Source organism: Apteryx rowi, unplaced genomic scaffold (genome assembly GCF_003343035.1).
Source record: "Apteryx rowi isolate R43461 unplaced genomic scaffold, aptRow1 scaffold_56, whole genome shotgun sequence".
NCBI classification, from domain to species: Eukaryota; Metazoa; Chordata; class Aves; order Apterygiformes; family Apterygidae; genus Apteryx; species Apteryx rowi.
In genome coordinates, this window is record NW_020450827.1 from 1,245,107 (window position 1) to 1,245,632 (window position 526).

Below are 526 nucleotides of genomic sequence, written 5' to 3' on the forward strand. Positions count from 1 at the left end.
TTAAGGCTATAAGGAGTAGGCGTTACTGAAAACCCCTCTCCCAGGCGATTTGCCACACCACAGACCAGACAACTGCAGAAGCCAGACGATCCGGTTCAGGTCGGAACCTCAGAGCTGCACTGCAGGATCAGGTAGGTGCACAGCGTTCGGCTCTGTAGCACCGATTTCAGAGAGTTTAGCAAGTCCCAGTTCACAGCACTGAAGTCAAATGGAAATTTACATCATAAGGCGCCAAGTCAATCTGATAAACAAGAACACTGTGTCTTTTGCAAAATGCAGTCCTGTGACTGCTTTTCCAAATGCTTGGAATAATTTTTAAATAACCCTTTTATTTTTATTAATTAAAAAACCTATACAGTTTTGTTAATAGCGGGGAAATATCCCCACACATGTAGTGTGTATCGGTATACTAAACAGCAGTAACGAGGACCATTTCTCACCGACCGTGACTTTTCTCTCCCCCCGCCCCCGCTTTCCCCCCCAGCGTTTTCCCCGGGCTTTGGCCTCATTTCTCCCCAGCGCCCCG